Raw genomic sequence first — 12,248 nt, 5'->3', positions numbered from 1 at the left:
GGGAAAGAGGGGCTGGAGAGTAAGAAAATCAAAATAGTTTCATTAAAAATATCTATTTTTTTAATCACAAAAACAATACATTGAAGAGACATAGGCAAATACCTCAGTATATGTAAACCGGCACCTTACATGGCTCATTCTACGCATGAGATTCTCTTCCCATGCATAGAAGCTCAGTCTATCAGTCAAAATTAGTTACATAGAAATTCTAACTTTTCCTCTGTAACTTAAAGAATAAAGGGCCTAATCAAACTCTATAAGAACATTTCCCCTTCTTCCAAATTATCACATACTCAGATACTCTTGAAACTTTTATTCAACAAGCCCTCAAGCTTTGCCCATGAAAATTTTCTTCTCTCTCTTTTGTCTACACCCCATTATCATTATGTACATCATCTAAACCTGTACGGAATCTTATTCTTTAATGTTTCCTTTCTGTTTTTCGCCTTATTCAAATTCCCCATAATAGAAAAGACTTCTATAACTAACCAGTGTATTAGTTAGGTTAGAATGGGCCATGTCCTCTGATAACACAAAAACCCTATCTCAGTGGCTTCACACCAAAATTTATTTCTTTGCTCATGCAAAGTCCAATGCAAATTGGGTAGCTTTATTCCAAGCAGTGATACAGAGGTCCAGGCTTCTTCTATCAAGGGATTCCTTGGAATATTCTATTTCCAGACTAATTCGCTAGTGGGTAGGAGGTTGGGAAGGCAGGATAATAAGCTAAGGATTTCAAGAGAAATTTTAGGGGACCGATCTGCAAGGGGCATGCGTGACTTTTGACTACGTTCTAGAATCAATCTCAGAGTTGTAACATCATTGTAAGGGAGGCTGGGAAATGAGGTACTCCTTTGTGCTAAGGAAGGGAAACAAGATGGGGAGGATATAGTTAGTCTAGCTCATAGCCAGTGAGCAAAAATCTTTCTCCCTTTCTTCCCAAAGTTATTACCAACAATTAATATGACCTCCAAGTTCTCTTCTACTTGTTGTATTTTATGATATTACAGCATTACATTTTTTTTTTCTTGGAGTCTTATTATAAAACAAATCATTAGGAAGGTTTTGTGTTTTAGGCAAGTGTAAAGAAAGTTTATACCAAGTTTAAATCTCATTAGACAAATGCCAATTCAATTATGAAATTGGGGGGAGAGTTCTCATTGTATTAATAAGTATTCGTCTGTCCAAGGGCAGAAACTCAGCACTAACTTGCTTTAGCAAAAAAATAAGTGCAGAGGCACAAAGCTTCATGCAAGGCCTCATCCAAGGGGTATACACTGTCATCCAACCTAAATCTCTCTTAATTTTTTAGGTTTTCTTCATGTTTTGGTCAAGATGCTTCTTAGCAGTCCAAGATTCATTTCCACAACCCCAGTGAAAAGAGAGTATATTTCTCAGTAGACCTAATAGAAATTTCCTAGGGAGAATTCTGTTCAGGCTGGACCATATGCCCATCCTTGGGGTAATCATAGCAAACAGCAAAATGGGATTCTGTGATTGGCTTGACCTGGTTACATCTGTAAATGGGTGAAAACAGCCTTACATGAACGGCATGAAATGGATCCCTCCTAAAAAATAGTGTTGCCATTTCCAGAAAAGAGGGAGAGGATACTAAGCTGGCAAACACAACAGGTGTTCACCTCACATATTAAAACCTGCCTGTTGATCTCAGATTTGCAATGGCTGACTGAATTCTATCTGCTGTATTTTGCTGTTAAATTTCAGGCCCAGACCTCCAGAGACTGACAGTTTCCCCCTCTTCTTTCTTGGAACCCTCCTGGAGGCCTGCTAATCTATAATACATATGACTGCTTAGGGACCACCATGTGGTGAGAAGCCCAAAGCATATGAGGAGGCCCTAGAGGATGAGATGCCATGTGGAGAGGGTGAGAGGCTGAGGGGCACCAAGGCACCAACCATGTGAAGGAAGAAACCATCTTGTAAATGGGACCCTCTGAGTCAGGAGACAGATGGGCTCCGGGCTAGACATTTACAAGTGGCCTCCTGTTCACACTCCCTGGGGTGAGAATAAGATGGGCTCCAGGCCAGACATTCATTACCAACCCCCTGTTTACTTTTCCTGAAGCAAGAGACAAACGGGCTCCAGGACTACATATTTCTGACCGGACTCCTGTGTATATTTCGAGATCTGCACCTCTATATAAAAACCAGGAACAGAAATAGGGTAAAATATCTGGACATTGGACATTTTTCTTTTTTTTTTTTTTTTTTTGCGGTAAGTGGGCCTCTCACTGTTGTGGCCTCTCCCGTTGCAGAGCACAGGCTCCGGACGCGCAGGCTCAGTGGCCATGGCTCACGGGCCCAGCCGCTCCGCGGCATGTGGGATCTTCCGGGACCGGGGCACGAACCCGTGTCCCCTGCATCGGCAGGCGGACTCTCAACCACTGCGCCACCAGGGAAGCCCGGACATTGGACATTTTTATGGCAGGGACAGAGTGGGACTAAACCCTGTTAAAAGATCAAGAGGTCATACATTTCCCATCCTTGGGGCAAGGGAAGTACTGCACATGCACAGAAAGGCTCCTTGGGGGTCATAAAGGAGGGGCACTACCCCATAATATGTGATGTAATCCATCTTGGAAAAAAGTTGCACGCGCATGTCAGGGAGGGTCCTAGGGAAGGTCAGTTGTGGAAAAAGAAACCAGGTAATTGGCCCAAGGTAAACAATGACCGGGAAGAACTGCCCTGTATAAATGACTTAACCGCCCCTTTACTGCACTCCTCCCCATTACGGAGGATGCCCACACCCTTTCTCTCCGGGTGTGCATCTCTACCTTGCTTCTAAGCGAACTGTTTCTCTGTGTGCTCTCCTACTTGTTGTTGTGCTATGTCTCTAATAGTAAACTTTGTACCTGTTGTTGCAGTTTTGCCTCCGTGAGAAATGCATTTTTCACTGGAGGCAAGAACCAGGGGGTGTGGTGGCCAGGATTCCTGGTTTTCATCCAGGCTACCCAGGTTCAATTCCTGGGCAGGGAATTAAGATCTCGCTTCACGCCCCCATTCACTGCTGCCTCTCCGAGATCACCTCCAGCTCCATCTGTTGCAGGCGACAGCATGTGGATTGGAGACAAGCTATCTCACTTAACCTTTCCAGTACTCCTAGCCCACAAGATTATGAGCAAAATAAAATTGTTGTTTAAAGCAATTAGTTTTATACAATAATAGATAACCCAAATCATAGTATGCCTGTGAAGGAAGATATGCGTATTTATAGTTTATTCTGGCATAAACCTGAAGAGGAAACTTTATATTATTCACTGACCATTTTGGTTTTGTGTAGTAAGAACACATGCACATCTCTTCTTGGAAAACATGTTAATCCATACATCATAATTCTCGTCATGTCCTATGAATGGCCATTAGTCTCATGAATACTTCCTCTCTAAAATTGTTCCAGCTGTGTCATTCCCACATATAGAGTATCACCCTTCCTGCTATGTTGTCATTTATTTAATTGGATTCATCAATCTTTCATTAGGTCCGCTGTGCTTGACACTGTGGAGACTATGAAAGACAGTGTAGTGTCCTGTGTTCAAAGATTTCTCTTGCAGTTAAGAGAAACAAGGCATATACACCTCATACAAGTAGGGAATAATACTCTACAAGACAGGTGACTTCTAAAATGTGAGGGATGGGTAATAAGCACTTTTTATGTATAAAATGGAGGTAACGGGTACCACAGTATTACTAAAAATAACAATTATATTTATATGAATTATAAGTAAAGGCTTGGGCCGAGAAACAGATTTAAGATGAGACTTGAAGGGGGGTAGGATTGATGTAGACAACGAGCTTTCTAGTTAGAACACTACAAGAAACAGTGACTTTGGGGGACATTTTCATAATTACTTAGAGATAAAGTTGATTATGTTTCTTTTAGTTGCATCTCTTCTAAAACACTTTCTTTTTGGCGTGAAAAATGTAACTAATTTAGCTTAATGATTAATAAAGGAAGGAAAAAGGTTTTTTCCAAGTTTTATATTAAAAATGATGAGTCTGCAATGTTGATAGCAGTCATTCCCCTCTTGAAATTTCTAAACACTTGGCAGCTGTCTTGCTTCCACCAATCTTAGCATGTTATACTTAAGTGTAACTGATTTGGGGAAACTCCAGGAAATTCTACAGACTAATGCTTCCCCTTCAGCTCCCAACTGTTCATTTCCTTTTATCATTCAGTAACTCAATAAATAAATGTTTAATGAGCATCTATTCAATACTGGCCATTTATATGGCCACTGGTTGTGCTGGTGTATGCCAAGTCTAATAAATTATTTTTAAGACAAATTTATGGTTGAAGCTTGCTCATTAAATATAGCATCTCTGAATTTTCTTCTAAACACAGTATTGCCTTTTCTTAGTAGATTGTCCACAGGTCATAACCCAGGGCTACCTTAGGCAAACCACCAAGTCAGCAGACCTCTCTGGGTATTGATTCCTTCATTTGATATCTGAGTACACAGATAAATTATAAGACTGCTTCTAGTTCAAACATGCAATGATTTGTTTCCAAACGATATTGTGTAAATTGAATTTTGGAAAATCAAATAATTTAAATCAAGTACTTAAATTACTCTAGAACTCTGTTGTAAGTCCTGTTGTGAAATGAATCTTCTGCATTGTAAAAATAGTTCTTTAATTTTATCAACTTTTGTTTCTTTTTATGTGAAAGAGCAGAGAATTGTGATGATGAATGTAAGTGGTGAACTAGGAAAGCTGTCAAGACAGAAACTTAGTCACAAGGAAAACATATTCATCAGAATTTGGCCACAAGACTAAAACTAGATAACAGCCAAGGTAACTTCATTAACGGTTTATCCAGAAGAGTTTACTGATACTTACCATGTTTAAAACACTGTGGAAGGAGCTGGTGGATATAGCAGATCCTGCCATCAGGAAGCTTATGTTCCAGCCAGGGAGACAGATAACAAGTAGGGAAGAGAGAACAGGCAGTGTAGATTCTTGAGAAAGAAAAGAGGAAGGGTTATTTGTGAGAACAAAAAGAAAGCCAGTCTGACTGTAGCGCTATATCAGGATGGATGGAGCTGGTGAGGTAGGCAGGGGCAAATCATGCAGTCTCACAGGCACATTGTTCTATCTACAGGAAGGGAAAAAGTTGAAGGACTTTTAATAAGGGAGAGACATAATAACATGTGTCTTTTAAAAAGATTACCCTGGCTTTATGTGCAAATAGGGGGAAGAGAAAGAATAAGTGCAGAGATCCCAGTTAGGAGACCGCTGCAGATGGCCAGGCAGGATGGTGGCTAGAGTACTGTGGGGAAAAATAGCTGTAGAGTCATGGTCTTGAGGATGAGTTTGGGAGCGCTGGCATGATGAAACTTACATCTCTGCTGCCTGGGGTGAGAATTTTTCCTGGCCACCCATGCCAGAACCTAGCCCCAGGCTTATGGGATGGAGGGCAGCAGAGCCTAGGGACAGGATCAGAGAAGCCTCTGGATGAGGCACTTCCTTTACAAATGAGGGAGCTCAGGACAAGGCAGCTATGTGTCTTCTTTAAGCCTCACAGATTATAAGAAGCCAAATTAGGTCAAAAACGGGAATCCACTATGGCATTGTGCCCACTATAGACTGCTCCCTTAATTCTTCCCACCATCCCACATCCTCCCCGTCCATAGAACTGACATAATGGTACATGCCCTAGATTCTAGATACACACGGCCAGCCCGAATTATTCCTCCTTCTGTGTAAACTAAGCCATTGGTAACTTTTTAGTTCTACCATTAATTTGGGAGAATTACTCCAGCGAATAATTCTATCAAGCCATGTTTGGGGTCAGAAAGTTGCTATGTATAGCCAAAGCAAATTGTTTTTCTATGTGAGAAGGTGACATTTCTCCCTGCTGCACTCGGATACCTTTTATTGCTTTATTAGCGACAAAAAGCACATTGCTGTGAGTGGACAGAGATTAGAAAATAAAAGATATCTATTGATTGTTCAGAAAGAAGACTGTAATAACCTTCCCTTCTTTTCTTCTAACTGAGATGCAGAATAGAACATAATGAAACAGAAGCCAGTGGGGAGATAATGTAAAATAAAAAGGGAGCGTTAACTCTGGTAGAATTTCTTTCTGAAAGAAGGAGATTAAATTAAACAGAGTGTAGCTTTAAAATAAATATGTAGATTTTTCTTTCACTATGGGTGCCATTGTGGAAGAATTAATTTACTCCTGTTTTACTTTGGAGATCTTTCTTTCTTCCAGTTTTATTGAGGCATAATTGACATACAGCACTGTATGAATTTAAGATATACAGCATAATGATTTGACTTACATACATCATGAAATGATTACTACAATATAGTTTACTCCTTTCTAAGCTTAATTATTATAGACAGTACTTGTCTATAGGTATATGGTGAGATATTTAGACTAGTGCAGTTCTGTACTTTCTCAATGCCAGATAATCATTCCAGACATCATTTGCCTGTTTTTTTTTTCTAGAATTTCTAAGTAAATTGAGTTCATTGATTGAAAATACTTATAACTAATTTGATTCTGCTGACCAATTTAGGCAATTTTTCATTAGAATTGAATTCCAAATAAAGAGATGCAAATTATGCATCTCATTAATTAAATAATTCTGTTCCAATATTCTCGTAAGTTTATTTAAAGGCTTGTTTCTGTTTGTTGTACATGGCAATCACAGTAACGCTGTACAAAAACATCTGTCTCCAGGTGTAACGGAAGGAAGCATTGGGGAATGAGCAAGGATCAGATGAGAAGCTGAGTCCTGGGCTCTAGTCTTAGTTCCGACTTGGGGGCTGTGTAACTTTGGCCAATAACTTTGATCAGGCTTTATCTCAGTTTCCTCTTTTAAAAATCAGGAGTTTCTTGCTTGTCCAACTCATATTGTGACAAACACCAAATCAATTGTATATTTCGGTTCAAGAGAAAATACTACTGAAAATGAAAGTGCACTAAGAAAGGTGTTAGTATGTGAGGTATTAGTGTTGAGAGTAAAGGCAAAGTGGATTTTGAATTTCCTTTTTAAAATTCCATCTTTTAACTTGTTCACGGGCGCTATAATGTTAGGTCAGAGTGATGGCCTTGGAATCTAGAGCAGGCACATATATATCAGTAAGAGTTTTTTGTTGAAAAAAAGCAGCTGTAGCATGCTCCAGGGAGGTGACCTGATGGCAGTGGCTGGGAACATGGGCAGCTGAAGCCAAGGATCCGATGGAGGATGAGGCTGAGGCTCCGAGCATCTGAGCGCCAAAGAGAGCCACAGTGGAGACAGTGTGTCAGCCAGGAGGCTGGAATTCCCTCACTATACAGAGAGGACACACCCCTAATTCCAGCAGCTGTAGAACGTTAGCCAGAAATCCATCAAGACCTCCATAGAAAGGTCAGGAGAGATTGATTACATCTCAACCAGAGGCCAGTGGGGACTAGCAGGGCAGGAGAGTCCCTTTTCTCCAAAGCTCAACCTTTTGAACCCAGACATCATTGTGGCAAAGAGGAGGAGAGAGAGGATTCTTTGAGAGGACAGGAGGATCCTTGCTAGGAAATTTGAACTTTGAATTAACAGAATATTTACCTAAAAGCCTGAGTTAATTCAATAAAATCAAAAAGTCTACCAGCACACGCATATTGATGTTGGAAGAAACAGTAGGGACTTTAAGTTGCTTAATGCCCAGCACGCAGTTCCTAAGATAGAGCCTCATGTGCTACAAGCCTAAAATAAATATTTGCTGACTCAAGAGCTCAAAATGAGTTTCTAGTTCTAGAAGGCAACCAATTACTTTTGTTCAGGCTGATTCTTTCCCAGCCACTGAGGCAAATATGTCGAGAAACTTCAGTGGTACTTTCACACTTCACATTCTTTGAAGCAGTGTTAAGCAATCCATTTTGATGTTAGGCAAAGGACATTTCCTCATATAGCAACCCTCATATGATAGACCAAACTGCCACATGGATTATCTGTAGACTAAAAACAAAACCCAGACATCCCTAATGTAATAATACTTTAAACACTTTATAGAATTATAAATTATACTAATAATTATAATGTTAATTATAAGTAATTAAATTTTATAATTAATATTATTAATTATAAATAATTTTTATAATTAAAGTAAAATTTTTATCAATGTAAAAATTAAGGAGCCAAAAAGATTAGTATCTTTCTTCCTGATTAAGAATGATGCATTTGTTATGACTGTGTGTTTTTGCTTGCCATAGAGAGTAAATCTATTACCTGCTAATTCAGTTCTCTAGTGATGTTCCACATCTCAAAGGCAGGTTTTTAATTGTTACTCAGTTGCTTTTTAAGGACGTCCTCTTACATCACTGGGACTTTCCACCTTCTTATAACTTTCCTACCATGTGGTGTTATTACCAAAGTGACTTTGGTAAACAGCTGTCTCTTGAAGTTTGCATTTGTTTACTATTTCCCTGTATACCTTTTCTCGGCCTTATCTGGTTCCTCTCAGACTCCGAAACCTGTAACATTGCTAATAGTGGCATACTGTCTGTAACAGTTGAAGGCAATGTGGAATTTCTAAAGCTCCTCTGTCCAGCATTCCAAGGGTTAAGATAGGGTCTACATAGATTGCTATAAGGCAAGTGACTCTCAACCTCTGCTGCACATTAGAATCACCTGGGAGGCTTTTGAACCAACAGATGATTATAATGTGTAGCTGGGATTAAGAATCATAAAATAAATCTACTCCAAGTAGAAACTTGCAAGACAGGAGTCAGTGAGCTTGAGGGGGAGCTTCCTTCCTCTGTGTACATCTTCCTTGTTCTACCTCCTCTCTTTGTCCCACCATGTTTTTCTGGATGGAGAGCACGGTCCTGAAGTATGCCGCTGTGTAGCTATGCCATCTTTGGGGGCAGAGGAGGGAGGGATGGTAAAGACTGAGGGTGGAAAAAGTGTTGGGGGTGGGCTTCCCTGGTGGCGCAGTGGTTGAGAGTCCGCCTGCCGATGCAGGGGACGCGGGTTCGTGCCTCGGTCTGGGAGGATCCCACATGCCGCGGAGCGGCTGGGCCCGTGAGCCGTGGCCGCTGAGCCTGCGCATCCGGAGTCTGTGCTCTGCAACGGGAGAGGCCACAGCAGTGAGAGGCCCGCATACAGCAAAAAAAAAAAAAAAAAAAAAAAATGTTGGGGGTGAGTAGAGACAATACTATGATGGCCAACTAGACTGAAGGCTCCATCTTTCTACCCAACATCAGAGGATAATTTCAAAGTGAGAGGAAAGTATGTATATCCAACGAACTAAAGATAAAATAGGGAGACAGAAGGTAGTTGTGACCAGTAGGTGAGTAAGAAAGGCAGCCTGGGGTGGAGAGGTCACCACGGTCATGGGATGCACTGGGGAAGCCTTTGAAGTCGTCCTCTTTCAACACCTGCATGTGGCTTTGGGTAGATCATTCCTTGGAGCACTGCAGTTTGGAGTAGAAAAGCCACAGCTGCCCCGGGTTGTAGGAGGAACATCAGGAGAGTTCTGGAGGCCTGACTAGGGAATGTGGATATCCAGGCCCTGAACCTCCTGATCTCACCCCTTCCCCTACCTCCTGCCACACTATGGTAAGGACATTAAAGTTTGGGGCAAGAGCAGTGAATGGGTAAAAGAATAGGAAGTTTCTCTGAGGAGAAAACCATTTCTCCTCCCTGGCCACTTGAAGTCCCCAGGAGTGGATAAGCGGGGCCTATGCTTTGCTCCCCACCCCTCTGCTAACTTGAGTGGCTGATACCCCCAAGGAGAATGGGTTCTCAGGAATAATAACCAGACATGCGAGGAACACAACCACTTTATAAAGGAGATAGTAAAACAATGATTTATGCCAGATGAGCAGGATTGATGATACAGACTGAACAAAAGTTTGAAATAAACATAATAACTTTCCTCCAAGAGATAAAAGAGACATAAGAATATGAAGTTTTATAGGAAATAATTGGTATGAAACATAATCGAGATAAAAACTTAACAAATATTGTGATGAAAGAGGAAGTATGAAGCTCTATATATTATATAGCAAAAATGTGAAAAAATGAAGAGGCAAACATTCCCAGAATCAAGCAGGGTAGAAAAAGAAATATCTCATATAAACAGATTATCATGGAATTTGAAAACATAAAAGAGAACATTCTTAAAGCTTGGAGAGAGAAAGAGCAAAACATTTATAAAGAAAACAGAATAAGACTGATACAAATGTTGCAAGAGAGACACAGGAAAGAGGAAGATAATGAAGTAATATTTCCTAGGTGCTGATAAAGAAAAACTTTGAACTTAGAATTTTATATCCAGTAATAATAATTTAAATTTGAATTGCTATAAAGATATTTTCAAATGCATAAGCCTCAGAAGATCTTCTGTGCAAAGATGAAAGCATTTTTGTAGGAAGTGTAACAGCTGAGAGAGAAATTAATCCAGGAAGAATCTGGGCAACAAATGGGAAAGAGAAGATGGATAAATAATTTAGTGAAAGGACTTCCCTGGTGGCGCAGTGATTAAGAATCCACCTGCCAATGCAGGGGACACACGTTCAAGCCCTGCTCCAGGAAGATACCACATGAAGAGCAACTAAGCCCGTGCGCCACAACTGCTGAGCCTGTGCTCTAGAGCCCACAAACCAGAACTACTGAGCCTGTGTGCCACAACTACTGAAGCCCACATGCCCAGAGCCTGTGCTCCACAACAAACGAAGCCACTGCAATGAGAAGCCCGCCCACCGCAACAAAGGGTAGCCCATGCTCGCTGCAACTAGAGAAAGCCCGTGTGCAGCAACGAAGACCCAATGCAGCCAAAAATAAATAAATAAATAAATTTATTTTAAAAAATAGTAATTTAGTGAAGATTAACAGAAACCATAAAGTATATTCATGGCATTCCAGAACTATCAATAAGACAGAGGGAATTGGAGTAGGGAGAGACTAAGTGTGCAAAATCACTTGTCTTCCTTGAGGGTAAGGTAGAGGTATGAAGTTTAAGAGATTAATCTTCAAACAAGTAGAAGAAAATTTTATCCCTCCACACGAAGGTAGAAAAGGAGAAAACATTATAGTTAAATAGAAAATTTTAAATAATATGGTAGAAGTAAGTTCTTGTATAATGGTCATAATGCCAAATACAAATAATGGTTTGAAACAGAGTGTTTCAGGTTAGAAAGAATAAAGGACCAGCAGTTATAATATATGCTTAAAGCGAAAGGTTACAGAACATTGGAATAAATAGACTGAAAACCACATATCACAAAAATATGAGCAGCAATTTTGTGTCAAAGTAAAATTCAAAGATTAAAAAGTTATGAAAAAGAGTCATTAAATAATGGTTAAAAGGATAAGGATGCATAAAGTCATTAACATATCCTTAAAACACGTAAGCATAACTACTAGGAGAAAGAGATAAATCAATAATTATAGCTAGGGTTTCAACAAATTCCTCTTAGAAATTGATAAGCAATCAGATGAAGTATAATTAAAGACAGAGGAGACCTTCAAGATGGCAGAGGAGTAGGACGGGGAGATCACGTTCTTCCCCACAAATACATCAAAAATACATCTACCTGTGGAACAACTCCTACAGGACGCCTACTTAATGCTGGCAGAAGACCTCAGACTTCCCAAAAGGCAAGAAGCTTCCCATGTACCTGGGTAGAGCAAAAGAAAAAAGAAAAAACAGACACAAAAGAATAAGGGCAGGACCTGAGCCTCTGGGAGGGAGCTGTGAAGGAGGAAAAGTTTCCACACACTAGGAAGCCCCTTCACTGGCGAGGACGGGTTCGGGGGAAGCTTCAGAGCCACAGAGGAGAGAGCAGTAATGGGTGCAGACGGCAAAGTGCAGAGACTCTCACACAGAGGATCGGTGCTGACCAGCACTCACCAGCCTGAGATGCTTGTCTGCTCACCCAGCAGGACGGCTGTGGGCTGGGAGCTGATTTTAAAAGGTATTGTTTTTTACATTCCCTTTCTGATGTTTCATTGTTAAAGAAATGCAACCAATTTCTGTATGTTAATTTTGTATCCTGCTACCTTGCTGAATTAATTTATCAGTTGTAGCCGTTTTTGTGTGAAGACAGAAAATATTTGAATAATACATTGAGTTTGAACTAATAGATCTATTCAGTATATAGGCATTGATACATATTTTTGTGTTTGTGGGACACATGGAACAATCACAAAGGACTGACCATAAGCAAAGCCACAAAAGACTCGTCAATAAAATTCAAAGAATTAACATTATACAGATATTTTCTAACTACAATGAAA

Source organism: Lipotes vexillifer, unplaced genomic scaffold (assembly GCF_000442215.2).
Source record: "Lipotes vexillifer unplaced genomic scaffold, Lipotes_vexillifer_v1.1 scaffold837, whole genome shotgun sequence".
NCBI lineage: Eukaryota > Metazoa > Chordata > Mammalia > Artiodactyla > Lipotidae > Lipotes > Lipotes vexillifer.
Note: the sequence above shows the minus strand (reverse complement) of the source record.